The 16554-nt window shown below is 43.0% G+C and overlaps 1 protein-coding gene across 2 annotated transcripts in view; it reads right to left on the bottom strand.

Moving 5' to 3' along the window:
• Nucleotides 1-16554, bottom strand: part of LOC141716969 (uncharacterized) — an 89417-nt gene extending 72863 nt beyond the window's left edge. For both annotated transcript variants that reach the window (XR_012573470.1, XM_074519108.1), the window contains exon 1: nt 16425-16554. The gene's annotated coding sequence lies outside the window, so the exon portion shown is untranslated. The remainder of the gene's footprint in view (nt 1-16424) is intronic.

Genomic DNA, 16554 nt, shown 5'->3' with positions numbered 1-16554 from the left:
ACAGTTTTTGGCAGTCCTCTCATAAGATCTTTCTTTACAAGTTCATTTATATTGTTGAAATTTAAATGAGAGAGTTTCTTATGCCAATTCCAGCTTTCTTCAATTGATGCTCTACTCAACAGACAGATTGCAGAACCATCAGTATTTGTTGAAAGTCTGGCTTCATAAATGTTACCATGCCTGTCTTCTTTCAGAACCACCTTGCATGTAGAATTACTTATAACTTCACAGTGTTCTTCAAAGAAATCCACATGATAACCGTTGTCACAGATTTGACTTATACTCAACAGATTGTGTTTAAGTCCTGAGACAAGAGCTATTGAATCAATGATGACATTCCCAAGATTGATCTTGCCATATCCCAGAGTTTTTCCAATATTGTCATCTCTATAAGAAACTCCTGGGCCAGCTTTCTCCACAAAATCTGATAGCCGGGCTTTATTTCCAGTCATATGTCCTGAACATCCACTGTCCAGAACTAGGATGTTCTTCCTGTTGCCCTGCAATCACTAAGACCACTAATGGTTAGTTTTAAGGACCCAGACTTGCTTGGATCCTTTGGCCTTTTTAAGTTTGTTAACATTTGCAGCGGATTTAACATTAGAGTTTATGCTAACATTTTTCATATCAGTATTAATAATGTCAGACTTTGCATCATACTTTACACAAGAAGGAATTAAAGCAACTTTCTTCAAAGAAGGTTTTATCTGATAATAATCATAGTACAAACTATGATATTCCTTAAAAGTATAAATGGAATGCCATATACTACCACAATGAAAACAAGGATTTTGCGGTTTAAACCTAACAGACTGACTCTTAACTTCAGACTTGATGGGTAAGGAGTTTATATTCTTATTCTTCCTGCAAAAAGAAGTCAGATGGTTAGAGTTTCCACAGTTATAGCATTTCTTTCTAGGAGCATTAGGAACAGGCATATAATTGTTGCTTTTATTCACACCTTCCTTTCCATTCCTATTTTTCCTAGCTACCTTTACCTTGTTTACAATGGTAATCTCTTTCAGCTTATGTTTAAGCTGCTTCTTTGTCATTAAGCCTATGTTAACTTTAGTTGGTTTATCCTATTCTAATTTGTCAGAAGTTGACTCTGCTATCACTTATGTCTCAATATCTTTCATCTTTTCAGAATCAGACTTTACAGTTTTAGCTACAAATTTAACAGGATTTACCTTTGGCTTAGTAGTCTGTTTAACAATAATTGGCTTAACTTGTTCGGTTCCTTTTTCACTTTTCTCATCTCCATAACCTAAGCCCTCTTTCCAGTTCCCACTACTTAGTATATCCTGAGTAGTTCTGCCAGAGTTAGTCCAAGTCCTGATAATCTCTCTCTCCTTTTCTAACTCAGTTTTTAGAGATTTATTCATTTTTAGCACTTCATCTCTAACATAGAAAACATCATCTCTATCCTTCTGAGTGATGGAACATAACTAACTTTTTTTCTAAATAATCATTCCTCTTTTTAAAAGCAAGATTTTCAGAAGTTAATCTTTCACATGTTAAAGTTTGATCTCTATAGCTAATAAACATGGTTTTAAGATATAATCTCAAATCAGTAATATCATCAGTATAAAAGGCATAAGTTGTTCCTCAAGGTACCTTTAACTTAGCAGCATCAGAACTGCTATCAGCATTTGCCATCAAGGCATAGTTATCCTCATCTTCAAAATCTGAAGTGTCTGTCCAACTTTTCTTCTTTGTGACAAGATCCTTGCCTTTATCACTCTTTCCTTTCTTGAAGTCAGGAGATATGTGGCCTTTCTCATCATAGTTGTAGCATTTGACATTTGAGTAATCTCCTATGTCAGACTTTCCTCCTTTACCTTCAGATTTTTTGAAGCCCTTCTTATCAGAACTTCTACCTTTCCTGGAAAACTTCTTTCCCCTTCTGAATTTCCTGTAGGCTATCTTTGTGATACCCTTCACCATAAGAGCACACAGCTTCATCATCTCTTCATCAACATCTACTTCAGGTAGACTTTCAGTTTCTGAATCAGACTTTATGATGAGAGCCTTTCCTTTTCCTTTCTTTGAGACAGCCACTTTGGGGGATTCCTCCTCAACATTAAGAGCAACTATCCTTGACTTTCTCCCATGTCTCTTGCTTCTTTGATCCATCTCAAGTTCATAAGTCTTGAGCATTCCATAAATTTCATCAAGAGTAGTTTCATCAAGAGCATAGTTGTCTCTTATAATAGTAGCTTTCAAATCCCAACTTTCAGGAAGAGATAAAAGGAATTTTAAATTTGAATCTTCAATGTCATATTCCTTGTCCACCAGTGACAGATCATTTAAGAGTTTGACAAACCTGTCATATAAGTCAGTTAATGACTCATCACTTTTTGAGTCAAAGTGCTCATACTCTTGAGTGAGTATAGTCCTCCTATTTTTCTTGATTGCATCAGTTCCCTGACACCTTGTCTTCAAAGCATCCCATATCTCCTTTACAGTCTTGCATTAAATTACCCTATTTGACATGACATTATCAATGGCACTATGCAGCAAATGCCTTACCTTTGCATCCTTGGCAATAGATGAGATATCTTCAGCTGTGTATTCACTTTTCTCCTTTGGTATGGTCTTTGCTGGCTGATCTGCAACTACAACTGAGAGCTTGGTTGGCTTATGCGGTCCTTCATAAATTCTGTCAAGGTATTCTGGATCTATAGCTTCCAGAAACATAGCCATCTTCACTTTTCATATGGGATACTTAGAAGGTCTCAGCATGGGAACCCTGATAGTCTCATATCGACTATGGGTTTGAGTCTTTGGAGTTTCTTCAGTTTTGGCGGGCTTGGTTGGATTTTCTTCTTCTTCAGACATGATTGTTTTAGATCTTTACTGTATGTGTGTTAACAGATAAGCTCTGATACCACTTGTTAGGTCACACAACACTGTAAAAGGGGGTTGAATACAGTGTAGAATATAATCAAATCGATTTAAAGCACAAGTAACAGAAAACAGATGTATTCGATATAATAAACTCTGTTACAATGGAACTGTTCTCTCTCAGTGATGAACAAATATCACGAGAGCTGCTAGGTTACAATGTATGATCTCCTCGATGATCGTAACTCTTATAGAGTAAACCTATGTATGTGTTTATATAGACACACAGTTACAAGATAACTTCTAATTGATATGGAATATAATTTTGTCTCCTAAAATATATCAATCAGATATCTTATATAATTCTTCTAGTCCTCTAACTCTTTCCATGCATATCTTCTTTTTGTATTAGTCTCGATCTTCTTTCCTGTAAATCAGCTTCCTTCCTTAATTGTTAGTCCTCCAGTACTTAAGTTCTGATATCCATCTTCTGATATTATCTTCTGATAATCTAAGTCATGATATCCTTAAGTCCTGACTTCCAGTAAGTCCTGATTCCAGTAAGAGCTGATATTTCCTGTTAGTTAAGATCTGAAAACTAAACATGAAACATATTAAACATGACATCTCAAATATATCCAACACACCATATCACAGAAAACCTGACTGCCCAACTATAGGGCAAGAGCAAGGAAATGATAAACAACAAGCTATTGGTTATTGAAGCTAGAAACTGGAATGCTTCCTGGGATGGTGATAAGAAATTTGTTGTGAAACAAGGGACAAGGATATTCACTATTGACCTTGATGCAAAGTCTTGTAGTTGTAGAGTTTATGACCTCACATGAATCTCATGTGAGCATTCAATTGCAGCAATATATGATATGAGACACCAAGTAGCAGACTATACATCGGACTTCTATAAGAGAACCAAGTATTTGGCCTCTTATCAATATATACCGGAGGCTGTTAATGGTGAAGAGTTTTGAGAGATTCAGTCCACAGATGAGCTTCTACCACCAGATATCCCGAAAATATTTAGGGGAAGACCAAAAAGGCCGAGGATGATGGAAGATTGAGAATGAGGCAACATGAGTCAATCTACCCAAATGAAGACTACTGGACCTGTATTGTAGAGGTTTAGTAAAAGGATATATATGCATTGTAGCTTGTGCAAGTCGCCATATCACTGAAAATCTGATTGCCCAACCAAATGGCAAGAGTAAGGAAATGATAAACAACAAGCTATTGGATCTGCTAATCCTAGAAAGGAAGGACCTCCCAACAAAAAAAGGCCAAAAGAATTAAAAAGACAAAAACTACAAATTAGTAGGAAGGAAGCTAGATTTTATGAAGATGCTCATGAAAATGTTGAAAAACAAAGGGTTGTAAATCTTGCAGATGAGGAGAATGATAATAGTGAAGGCCATGACTTTGAAGGTCATGATACTGAAAGCCAAGCCAATGATAAAGAACTAGATGGTGCAGGTGGTACAAGGAGCTTCAGGGTTCTAAGAAAGCACATGCCCTTTGTCAATGAAGCTGATGAATTAATTGGGAGAAAAAAGAAGGAATCTCAAACCTTTGAAGACAATTTAAGAGGTCCAGTTGGCTATAAAGCTATCTTCATGCCCACACCTAGATTTGTTCCATTCTTGGCTCCAAGAAATAAACCATCAGTAAACACACTACAAGCAGGAGCCAAAGTATCAACACAACAGAGTAGCAATTCTGCATCGGGAGTTCAAGTTGCAAGGAATAAAGCTGTAACTCAGGTGGTACAAGCTCAAGCAATTCAAAGGAATGAAGAACCGGTAGCTCAGGTGGAACCCATGAGGTCAACCATAATACTAGATGATAACTCCGATGAACGGGCGGCTCCGTCCGACGGCGTTCCTGGACCTTTGCGGGGGTGAGGTGTAGCTGCTGGTTGGGCCCCTGCAAAACAACACCGGAAGGGGGGTTTGGCTCCCACGGCGCCTCCGGTATGAGAATAAGAACAGGCTTTGGAGAAGCTGCTGTGTATGTGTGTCTATATGTGATGGATGCTGTGTGTTTTGAGTGTATGAGAGTGTGTGAGTGCAAGAGAAATTATTTTCCAACCCCTAAACCCTTCAGTCTTAGGGGTATATATAGCCCCAAGGTAGAGTTTAGGGGTAGTTACCTCTAAATCTGGGCCGTTGGATCTTGGGAGCGGAGGATGCCTGGCTTGGGCAGATTGCTTACACGTGTCCAGGGGAGGACCACCTCCAGAGTGTCCTAACGGCCTCTGACATGCGCCGTGCTTGTCTGGGGTGTTGGTTGTTGATAGCTGTCATAGTCACGTGCCCACGTACCCCCCCTGGCGGGTTGTGGGATGTTATGTGTCTGCTAAGACCTCCCTCACTGTGGTTTTGGCCCCGATCCGGATCCAGGTATGCAGGCGGATCCGGATCCGGGAAGTAGGATAGACCCGGGCCTGGGCTCCTATGTTTGATTGGCCTGGGAGAGGGGGGTCTTAGCAGGTCGGTTGAGCCTGACCCCTTCAGTCCAGGTTAACTCCTGCCCGGGTCTCTTATGCCCTATCATTTGCCCCCCACTCCCTTATGCAGATTTTCTGGATGAGGGAGTAGAGTAGGGTTGCATATTTGGCTTAGTAAACAAAAATTTCTGCTCCTGTTGCCCCCCAATCCGGATCTGGTGTAATGGATACCAATCCGGATTAAGGTAGAATGGTTGCTTCAGAAAAATTTCTGCTCCTGGTTGCCCCCCAATCCGGATCTGATGTAATGGATACCAATCCGGATTAAGGTAGAAAGGTTGCTTCAGAAAAATTCCTGCTCCTGGTTGCCCCCCAATCCGGATCTGATGTAATGGATGCCAATCCGGATTAAGGTAGAATAGTTTCTTCAGAAAAATTCCTGCTCCTGGTTGCCCCCCAATCCGGATCTGATGTAATGGATGCCAATCCGGATTAAGACTATTCTATCAGAAAAATTCCTGGTCCTGGTTGCCCCCCAATCCGGATCTTGTGTAATGGATGCCAATCCGGATTAAGGTAGAATGGTTGATGCCTTAGAAAAATTCCTGCTCCTGGTTGGCCCCCAATCTGGATCTTGTGTAATGGATGCCAATCCGGATTAAGGTAGAATAGTAGAATAATCCTGGTTGATAATGATCCGGATTTTTGCTATTGATCCGGGTATTGGGCTGTGGAATTTGAAAAGTTTGGGATTTGTAACGTCTTTCAGTTTATTCCCTCCCACGAATTTGAATTTTTGGGCAGTTTTTTCCTAAAAACTCGGCCCATAATCATTATGGGTTTAATTTGCATTTATATGTGTGTAATTACACATATATATGTATTAATTTTATTTTTGTAACTGCTTCTGGAACCAGTAGGATCCTGCCACGTGGCAGGGGTAGTTTTCCTCATTTATGCCTATAAAAGGCCGACCCCCTTTCTTCCTCTTTTCTTTTTTATTCACCATCGAAAGGAAAATCAACAGTCATTTAGTTTTTTCTTCATTTTCTCTCATTTTTGTACGAAGTGTCGTGCTCTTGGTTAATTCTTGCCGCCGCGTGTCGCTTGTTTCTCCGTCCATCTTCAATTGACTTGTAAGATTTCTTCTTTCTTGTTTTTTCCATTTGTTCTCCGATTTTGCTTTTCGAATTTTGATTTTGCATGCTTGAGATTCGGTTATATTTCTTCGAAATGGAAATCGAGGTTTTTGGTTGTTTTTTGTTGCTTGGTTTTTTGTTTATTTGTAGATCTGTATGTGTCCCTGTGTTTTAGGCTCGATTTTTGTTGATTTGTATGGGTTTTTCATTTGATTTTTCTGGGTTTTTTCCACCGTTGTTCTTCATGTTCTTGGGTGAAATATATGTGTGTATAGGTAAAAGGTGCTAATTTCGCTGTTTGATTCTTGGCTTCACTGTTTGTGGGTTAGGGTTTTGATTTTGATCCGGGTTGGGTGTGTAGGATCCGGATTTGGGGGAGGTTTATGGCAGGATTGTATGACTTAGGTTTTTTGATCTGTTTTTGGTTGCTATGGATCCGGATCTGGGTATTTGCCATCAAGATCCGGGTCCATGGTGGTTTGCTTTTTGTGGATTGTAGTTAACATGATCTGGATCGTTGATGTTTTTCCGGGTTGGACTTGCATTGGTGGTCCGGATCATTAGGTTATGGTAAAACTAACATAACGCACCTGATCCGGACCGCCTAGTAAGACAAATAAAATCTGTAGGGTCCAGACTAACTGACCTTCATTTTAATAGGTATATGGTCCGGATCAAAGAGCGAGCTAGGAAAGTATACAACTGTTATCCCAACTTTTCTGACGAGGAGAGTGATCCGGATTCGACTGGTAGAGAACAGATCCGGGGCGAGATGGTTAGAAAGGGGTCCGGGTCCGTGGGAACAATTACGAGCTTCCGGTTCAAGAGGCTTCCAGAAAACTCTGTTATTTTCACCCCGGATGGCCGCTGGTCCGATATTAAATATCACTTTGTTAGAAAGCCACCCGGGTTTGAAGATAGCATATACTATACCCGAGTCAGATATGAGAGGCACGAGGATGGCCACCCGAGCGTTTATGATCAGGGCGCACTGGAGGCAGCTTTTGCTTCATTTGGGATCAGCCGGGATCATTACCAGCTGAAGGATTTTTATGCTGAAGCTGACCCGGGTGATATGGACAAGGCAATTCGGGCTGCTTTTCAATTGACACCCGATATCGCTTGGAGGTGGCCCGAGCCGTATGAGAGGATCTTCCATCGTCCTGCGGATGGTTTTGTTCCGGTCTGGCTGGAGCATTTAAGGTCCGGGTGGAGCCCACGCTACCATATTTTTCTCAAGCACCTGTGCAAGTATGTCTATAGGATATCCCCATGCAGATAACCCCAAATGGAATAAAGTCTATGACTTGGTTCATAGCTTGCTACAACAAGGCCGGGCTCATGCCAACCTTCAAGTTGCTCCACCAGATATTCTATCTTTCTAGGTCAAGCCAGAAACCTTTTTACGAGCTGAGATTTCGGGCAGCAGAGTGCGGATTTGGCCCGGGTAGGTCCAAACCGGTTATGCACCAGACTTCTTTGAAACATTGGAATGGGGAGATATTGATGTTGAAGGGATACGATTTGGAGTATCTTCCATATTTCACAGCTGGGGAGGTTAAGACGAAGTTCAACCCGGAGGTCTTAGAGGGGGAGGCTGTAGATCAAATTAGAAAATTTTGCAGTAGTCTCGGGTTCAAGCCAACCCGGGATACGTTTATGAACCATAAACTCCTGTTCCAACTTGGCTGTAAGTTTTTCTTTAATCTGTTCTGTTAGTGATCCGGGTTCCCGTCCATACTCAGAAATCCGGATTACGTTCCTCTTTCTTTTAGATTATTTTAGGGAACTGTTTGGTATTTGATCCGGGTCTCTCTGCTTTCCCTGATGATCCGGATCATCGTATATTTTGCTTTTTTATTTGTCGCTTATTTGCATAAATCGTCTTCCCATGATCCGGGCATGCTGCAGTATTTTACTCCCGGATTTGGTAATATTTGTATTTTTATCAATCATGTGCTTATAGTTTTCCTTTTCCATTTTTCAGGTTTGCCGCATTACAACCCTGCATCCTGGGCCATAATGTCCTCTTCAGCTTATGCAGCAGCTTTTAACTCGTTGGGGTTGGCATACAAGACAACCAAGGGGGCGCCTGGTACCGGATCCGGATCTGCGAATATAGAAGGCGGTGCCGAATCTTCTGCTCCCCGGAATGTTGCTGATCCGGGTAATGCTCCCCTGGCTAAGGACCCTGATGTCCAGGAAATCTCTGATGAGGAACCTCCTTCGAAGAAGAGGAAATCCGCCCCGGGAAAGCCTCCTCGCGGAAAAACTGTTGTTGCTGACCGGGTCATATGCGACTCGGAGGGGAAGGGACCGGATGGGGAGGCCGTGAAGATAGGAACCAAAACTCTAATCGACCTAGCCGGGTTCATGTCTAGTATCCCCTCCGAGGAAGATTGCGAGGAGGTTGAGGGTTATAATATGACTGCTGCCTTGAAGAGGGTCACAGGTCAATGGGGGCAGGTAACTTCTGAATTTTTATGCCCATAGTTCCGGATTATGCCCCCCAATCCACTTTTTGCTTGTAATAATGTTCTCTTTTTTTTTGTTTCTCAGCTCGGGAGTGCGATATCTATCTGCTCCGATGTTGCCTTCACTGAGCTCAAGGAGGCTAACAACCGGACTAAAGCTGAGAAGATGCTTTCTGATTCCTTGAGGGGTGAGCTGGAGGAGGCCCGGGAGGGGTTTCGGGTTGTGGAGGCCGGGTTGAAAGAGAAACTGAAGAATTCGGAGACCCGGGCTGAGGGGCTGGCCCAGGAAGTTGAGAGGCTCAAGGCCGAGCTTGCTGCTAAAGAGAATCTGAACAAGGAGGCCATCATTGCCGAGTTCAAGGCCAGCGATGTTTATGACTTCGAGGTTGCTCAGGCCGGGGTTCCCGAGGTACGCAGGTCCTGTATTGTTGCCGAGTGCCATATAAAGACTGACCCCTTCGCTTCCTGGGAGAGCTTTATTCAAGAGTTCCTTGCTGCAAAGGCTGCGGTTGAGCAGGGTCAAGGGGAACCGGAACCCTATGATGGTCCGAGCCCCAGCTTCCTCTAGATCCGGACCAGCTTTGCAAAGCTTCTCGGGCCCAGCCCATGTAATTTCATTTCTAGGATTCCTTGATTTCGTACTTTGATTTGAACTATATGTAATATTTGGATTTGTTCCGGATTGATGTCAATCCGGATCCTGCTTTGAAATTTTCTTCCGTCGTAGAAAATGTTTGCTTTTCTTTTACCTGTTGTTTTTCCTTTTTGAGCAATCCGGATCCTTGTTATTGCCCCTAATCCGGACTGGGTTCATATCGGGTTTGGTCCGGGTATGGGACAGTGTCCGGGTTGATGTTTGCTTTTTTGCTTTATGTACTTGGAAAATTTAAGTACATAATGGTTGTTTGCAACCCGGATTTGAATGCTAATCCGGGTTGTTTTTTGCTTTTAAATTTGCTTTCAATCCGGGTATGTCTAACCCGGATTGGTGATTGCTCCATTTACTTAGAATTTTTCTAAGCGAATAGTGGTTGCTTTCGTTTTTTTTTCTGGTTCTAACCCGGGTATGAGAAGGTACCCGGGTTGTTTTTTGCTTCCATAATTGGTAATTTAAAAGTAATAACTTTCTGAGAAAGGAAATTTCTTTTCATTGATCTGCAAATTTTTCATACAAAATATAGGATCATAGATTGGTTGCTTGCCATAGGCTACAAGTTCTGGTTGCTTTTGGTTGCTTTTTCTACTGGTAAAACTTTCTAAGCCTGAGTCCATGCCATGTATTTGGTACTTCAGACTCATCCATGTTCATGAGCTTGTATGTCCCTGGCCTTAGAACTTCCTTGACTTTGTATGGGCCTTCCCACTTTGGCATTAGCTTTCCAGTGTTGGTGGGGTCTGAAGCTTCCGTGTCTCGAAGTACCAGGTCTCCAACTTGAAAGTTTTTGACCCGGGACTTCTTGCTGAAGTGCTCTCTTGTTTTCTACTTATATTTTTCCATTCTTGCCACTGTCTGATCTCGGACTTCATCAATTAGCTCAATATTCATTCTGAGCCCCTCCTCATTTGCTATCTCATCAAAGTTGATTGCTCGATGGGAGGGGGATCCTACTTCAATTGGTAGCATGGCTTCAGTTCCATAAGCCAGCTTGAAGGGGGTTTCTCATGTGCTTGTTCTAGGGCTTGTTCTGTATGCCCAGAGTACATTAGGCAATTCTTCTGGCCATTTGGTTTTGCTTTCCCTGAGTCTCTTCTCTATCCCCCTGAGAAGTATTCGATTAGTTACCTCAACTTGGCCATTTCCTTGAGGGTAGGCTACAGATGACTTCTTGTGTCGGATGCCCCTTTCTTGAAGGTAGGATTCAAATTCTGAACCGACGAACTGTGCACCATTATCTGAGACAAGTACTCTCGGGATCCCAAACCTCATCAATATGTTGTCCATGAACTTGATGCAGTCTTGTTGGTTTATTGTTCTCATTGCCTTTGCCTCTACCCACTTTGTCATATAGTCAATTGAGACTAGTAAGTATCTGAGGTCTCCTCTGGCTCTGGGAAAGGGTCTCATGATATCAATTCCCCATACTGCAAATGGGATTGGTGACAAGACTGAGGAGGGTAGTACTGGGCTCATCCGTGTCACATTGCTGAAGAGTTGGCATTCCTTGCATTTTTTCACAAAGTCTATTGAATCCTGGTGGATAGTAGGCCAGTAGTACCCCTGCCTTATGATTTTGTGAGCTAGTGCTTTTGCGGACATGTGGTCCCCGCAGATTCCTTCGTGAACTTCCATGAGGCAGTATTGTGCCTCTCCTGGGCCTATGCACTTGAGGGTTGGGGAGGAGAAGGTCCGGCGATAGAGTATTCCCTCTTCCATGAAGAATTTCGAAGCTTTTGCTTTTAACCTTTGAGCCTTCCCTTTATCTCCGGGAGTTCTCCCTTTTCCAAGTAGTTAATGAATGGAGTCATCCAATTCGGACTGTTTTCTATCTCCATGACTTCCTCAGATTCTGTGCTTGGTTTCTGCAATTCTTCGAAGTAGACGGAGCAATCCAGGTCTGACGAATTTTGAACAAGTTTAAACAATGCATTAGCTTCTGAATTCTCCTCTCTGCTGATTTGGATGACTTGGATTTTTGGTATGGAGGTTAGGTAGCTTTGGACCAGAGCCTAGTACTTGGCTAGAACTGGATCCTTGGCTACGTACTCGCCATTTGTTTGCTTTACGACGATCTGGGAGTCGCTGTAGATTTTGAGATTCTGAATCCTGAGTGTTCTTGCTAGCTTCAATCCTGCAATCAAGGCCTCGTACTCTGCCTGGTTGTTTGTTGCTGAGAATGCAAATGAGATTGTTGTTTTGATTGTGAACCCTTCTGGGCTCTTTAGAATGAGCCCAGCTCCCGATCTTTCATTTGTTGAAGAACCATCAACTTTGAGAGCCCAGGCTTCTGTTTCTTGATCTGTGTTTCTCTCAGGGTCAATGCTCATGGGCACGGGCTCTTCTTCTGGGAAATTGCATTCTATGATGAAATCAGCTAGAGTATGGGCTTTGATTGCTGTTCTAGGAATGAAACTTAGATTGAACTGACTTAGCTCAACTGACCAATTTACCAACCTCCCTGAGACATCTGGCTTGTGTATTATCTTCCTTAATGGTTGATTTGTTACAACTCGTATCTCCCTTCCCTGGAAGTAGTGTCTGAGTTTCCTGGATGCTGTGACTAAGGCATAAGCAAACTTTTCTAGCCTCGGGTACCGGTTCTCTGCATCTTTTAGCACTTGGCTCACATAATAAACTGGTTGTTGTTTGCCATTCTCTTTCCTGATCAAGGCTGCTCCAACTGCCAGGGCCCCTGCTGACAGGTAAAGGGATAGTGGTTCCCCGGGTTGAGCTTTTGTTAACACAGGGGGTTGAGAAAGGTACCTTTTGATTTCTTCAAATGCGCTTTGGCATTCTGGGCTCCAATTAACTTCTCTCTTGTTGGTTGCTCCTTTTAATAGGTCAAAGAAGGGTAGGCATCTCTCAGCTAGCTTGGAGATGAATCTTCTGAGTGCTGCTAGTGATCCTGCTAGCTTCTGCACATCTTTTTGTGTTCTGGGAGCCTTCATCTCTTGAATTGCCTTTATCTTTTCTGGGTTGGCTTTAATTCCTCGGTTGCTTATCATGAATCCAAGGAATTTTCCTGCCCCTACTCCAAATGTGCATTTTTCTGGATTAAGCCTGAGTGAGTATTTTCTCAAGTTGTCGAAGCATTCTCTCAGGTCTCCTATGTGCCCGGGGACGCTTGTGGATTTTGCAATCATATCGTCCATATAGGATTCTAGGTTCCTTCCAATCTGGTCCTTGAAGATTTTATTCATTGCCCTTTGATATGTTGTTCCCGCATTAGTCAATCCGAACGGCAGCATTACATAGGCATAGACCGCCCTGTGGGTGATGAAGGCTGTCTTTAGAATGTCTCTGGGATTCATCTTGATCTGGTTGTACCCCGAGTAGGCGTCCATGAAACTTAGCATCACATGCCCAGAGGTTGCATCGATCAATTGATCAATATTTGGCAAGGGGTAGGGGTCTTTGGGGCATGCACTGTTCAAGTCTGTGTAATCGATACACATTCTCCACTTTCCGTTTGGTTTTTTCACCATTACTACATTTGCCAGCCATTCTGGGTATTTGACTTCGCATATTATTCCAGCTTTCAGTAGTTTCTCAATTTCTTCATCGATTGCTTTCTGCCTTTCCGATTTCTTCTCTTTTGCTTGACTGGCTTCCTCTCTGGGTTGACGTCCAAGCTATGCATCGCTCTGGATTCATCCAACCCGGGCATTTCTTCCGGGGTCCAAGCGAATATATCAGAGTACCCTTGGAGTAGTGACACCAAGTCTTTTCTGAAATTAGCCTCGAGCCCGGATCCTATCTTTATCTTTTTCTAAGGGTCGCTTGTACTGATCAGAATTGTTTCTGTTTCAACAGCGGCCTCTATCTTGGAATGATCCGTATCTGATACCATCTTCTGGATCCGAGCCTCTGTGTTGGTTTTCATATAAATCTGAGCCTGGGTTGTCATCTCTTTATTGTTTCTTTCTTCAGTCATTTCTGGGTTGGTTGCTTGCACAGTAGGGTTGGCTTGGTCAATGCCTAGGCCCAATCCAATCCCTTCTGTGACTTGATTGCTTTTTTGCTCTTTTGAGCCTTGTTTGGTTGCTTTTGGATCTGAGAGGGTCTCTATGACCTGAACTTCTTTTCTCCCATCATCCCTTGATTGTTTGCGATGTTTCTTAATACTTTGCTGTTTCCGGAGCACGACTGCCTTTCTCTTGTTGTCTTGATGGGTCTCAGCCATTACCAGAGCCTGGCTATAACATCTTTCAGCTACCTCATAGTCTCCCTTGATTTGTCCTACCCCGGTTGGGGTTGGGAACTTGATTTTCAAATGTGATATGGAGGTGATTGCTTGGATCCTGGTCAAGGCTGAGCGCCCGATTATGCCGTTGTAAGATGAGGGAGTATTGATCACGTAGAACTTAATCACATGGGTAACTTGGTTTGGGGCCGATCCAAACATCACTGGCAAGTATAAAGTTCCTTGGATCGGGACCAAGTTGTTCCCGAACCCATACAGAAGGTCCTCTCGGCATTTATTTGAGCGCACGCTCCCTAGCTTCATCCAGTCCACAGTATGCTTGAAGAGTATGTTTACTGAAGATCCATTATCAATCAGCATCCTTCTCACTTCGTTGTCAAAGATATCAAGTGTTACCACCAAGGCTTCGTTGTGATTTGGGTTGACCCCTTCATAATCTTTGCTGCTGAATGAGATCATCATCTCCAGGTAGGATTGAATTGAGAATACCTCATCTCCTGAGCCTGGGCTCCTAGGGGGAGAGTGTGAGCCTCCCAGGACCACATTTACCATATTCTTACCTTTTCTTTGCCTTTCCTCTCTCTGATTTTTCTCCCTTGAGATGTATTGATTCAGGTTGCCTTTCTTGACTTGATCTTCGATGAAGTATTTTAAAGAGAGACAATTCTCAGTCTTGTGCCCATGGGTTTCATGATAGTCGCACTGTCTGTTGTAAGGTCTGCTCTCTGGGGGAGTCTGCATTGGCTTTGGAGGATAGTAGAATGGCTTTCCCTTGATCTCCTTCAATATCTCTTCCCGGGTCCTGTTTAGTTGTGTCCACTCTGGCTCTTGCCTAGGCTCCCTTTACTGCCTAGGGGGACCGGGATCACTTTTGGACTCTGTTTTAGGGCCCAATCTTTGGAATATTGGGGTATTTTGTACAACATTTGTTTGTTGGGTTTGGTTGCTTTGTTTGAACTTTTTCTCCTGATGGTAACCCCCTTTCGGTCGGTCATCAGAAGATTTGTTCCTGTTTCCTCCATTCCGAGTCATTCTCATTGCCTGAAGAACATCCGTTTCTTTTATGAACCGGGCTGCCATAGAATAAGCAGCGGCCAGGCTTTGGGGTTCCTTGTTTATCAATTCCACAATATATCTCTCGTTGTGTTCTGGATCCAGGTTTCTTCGAAATATGCTTAGAGCCTCCCTTTCATCGAGATTCGAAACTTTGTTGATGGCTTCCTGGAACCTCCGCATGTAGGCTGAGAGTGCTTCGTTATCGTACTGGCGGATTGTCTCCAGGTGGCACATGTGCATTTCATGTGTTTTATTGGCTCTGAATCTTCTAAGGAAGGCTTCTCTGAATTCTTTCCAGGAGTGGACGCTTCTTGATGGGATTCTGCTAAACCATCTTTGAGCCCCCCCTTTGAGGGTCGAGGCGAAGAATCTGGATTTCGTCAAGTCATTGTAATAGTATATCTGAGCTATCTGTTCGAAGTAGTTGAGGTGCTCTTCCGGATCCCCCAGCCCATCGAAAGAATCGAAGTTGTAGTGTTTGAGATTTTTCTGTCGGGGGATGGCTTCTAGGGAATGGCTGAAGGGCGTGAGGGTCTGCCCAACTTCCACCCCAGATTCTTTTTCCATTCTTCTCTGGAGCTCGTAGATCATTTCCTTGAGGTCTTTCTGACCCTCCTCTTCGTCATCGGAAATGAGTTCGGGGGTAGGGTCCCTCCGAGTTCTTTTTCCTTTTGTTTTAGCTAGGAGCTTTTCCTCCTCCATCTGCATTCTTTTCTGAATTTTTTGCTCCATCTTTTCCTTCTCTTCTTTTCTTATCTTTTCTCTGATTTCTTCTAACTTTTTCTTTCTGGCTGCTTCTGTCTCCTTCTTATTAGGCTCTTTTTGATTCTTTTTTGCCTTAGCCCCAATTCGGTCGAAGACAGATCTCCTGGATTGCTGAGAGTCCCCGGACTCTTCTTGCTCATCATCTTGCTCAGATTCCATCTGAGCCCGGGCTTGTTCATCTCTGTAGAGCCTGATTGCTTCAGCAAGTTCATGGCTTGTTAAGTTAGCCATATGCTCCTCTGCAACTGGAACATTGGTGTACTTGTACTGATTTAGCTCTATGACATTTCTAGCATCCCTGATTGGAGTATGCTGTGTCAGTGGTTGCTCCTGGAAGGTCTCCCTGTCTCCCCCAGGTTCTTGAACTTGAGAGGGGTCTTGATCCTGAATGTGGGTACTGGCGGAGGGCCTACCAGCTGTACTTTTTCCTGCTCTTGCCATTACCACAATTGTACAAACAACTGACCAAGATTTGAGGCTACAAATGTGGATCTGAGGTTGCTTTTTTGAATATTACAAAAAAATTCCAGAACAACAGCAAGCAAACTTTCTGGGTTTTGCTAAAAATAATACCAAACAAGAACAGCAGGCTCTTGAACACAAAAGAAAATACGCAAGCTAAAACAGTTCTGGGTTTTAAATCACCAAGACTATTAAACCCCAGGCTTCGAGATTACCAAGATTATCAAACCCTAAACAACTAAAACTTAACAAACAAGAGCGGGCTCACACAAACACGGCCTAAAGCAAGAAGCTCATACAAACGTGGCTAAAATGAAAACTCATATTCAAGAAAGGGTTTGGTTGTTTATGTTCTTACAGGTTTGAAAGTGGACTCTCTCAAGAGTTTGCTGATGAAGATGAATCCAGGGGCACCGAGACCCAAGGATGGAGCCCCTCCTTCTAGCGCCAAATGACAACTCCGGTGAGCGGGCGGCTCCGTCCGACGG

The sequence above is a fragment of the Apium graveolens genome, chromosome 4 (genome assembly GCF_009905375.1).
Source record: "Apium graveolens cultivar Ventura chromosome 4, ASM990537v1, whole genome shotgun sequence".
In the NCBI taxonomy this organism is placed as follows: domain Eukaryota; kingdom Viridiplantae; phylum Streptophyta; class Magnoliopsida; order Apiales; family Apiaceae; genus Apium; species Apium graveolens.
This window is presented reverse-complemented; position numbering and strand designations above follow the sequence as displayed.